Below are 702 nucleotides of genomic sequence, written 5' to 3'. Positions count from 1 at the left end.
GGAAGAAAATCAGGAAAAGAATCCTTTCACAATAGAGTAAAAAATAGTACCTTAGAAATAAGCCTAACCAGGAAGATGAAAGACCTTACAATAAAAAATGTTTAAATGGCGAAGAATCAAGCTGATGATGACCTTATGGACAGACAAAATCAAAATTAATGCTGCAAGGATGTCTATGTTACCAAAAGCAATCTGCAGATTCAATGCAATCCCCATTAAAATTCCAATGGCGGGTGCCTCCTTAGCGCAGTAGGCAGCCCGTCAGCCTCATAATCTGAAGGTCCTGAGTTCAAACCTCAGAGGGGGCAGCCACAGTGTATTTGCAGAATGAACGGACATGGGCAACTTCAGGAATACGCCAGAGACCTGGGAGGTGAGAGACTCTCAGGACTCTAAGGGAGGCACCTTAGATGGAATGCCCAACAATGGGGAGAGGAAACTTGTAGAAGTCCACCTCCAGTAGAAAGACAGGGCATCAAATGGAAGGATGGGGTTGCCATCCCACAGTCAAAATCTCTGATCCAGAATTGTCCCTGTGGAAAAGAACTGCAGGGACAAAAATGGACAACAGACTAAAGGAAAGGAGGTTTAGTGACAGGCTCCAAGTCCTGACACTGTTACTGATGCTAGGGTGTGTTTACAGGCAGGAGGCTAGCATGTCTGCCCTCCAAGAAGCCCAACAAGCAGTTGACCGAGACAGAG

The 702-nt window shown here is 45.7% G+C and overlaps 1 non-coding gene across 1 annotated transcript; it reads left to right on the top strand.

Moving 5' to 3' along the window:
- Positions 1 to 235: 235 nt before the first annotated feature.
- On the top strand, positions 236 to 308 carry Trnam-cau (transfer RNA methionine (anticodon CAU)). Its single transcript has one exon. It is a non-coding gene; the product is annotated as a tRNA-Met (tRNA).
- Positions 309 to 702: the final 394 nt, after the last annotated feature.

The sequence above is a fragment of the Mus caroli genome, unplaced genomic scaffold, assembly GCF_978045245.1.
Source record: "Mus caroli unplaced genomic scaffold, Mus_caroli_1 scaffold_16, whole genome shotgun sequence".
Classification (NCBI taxonomy): domain Eukaryota; kingdom Metazoa; phylum Chordata; class Mammalia; order Rodentia; family Muridae; genus Mus; species Mus caroli.
The sequence above is the reverse complement of the archived record's forward strand: the minus strand, read 5'-3'. Positions and strand labels throughout refer to the sequence as shown.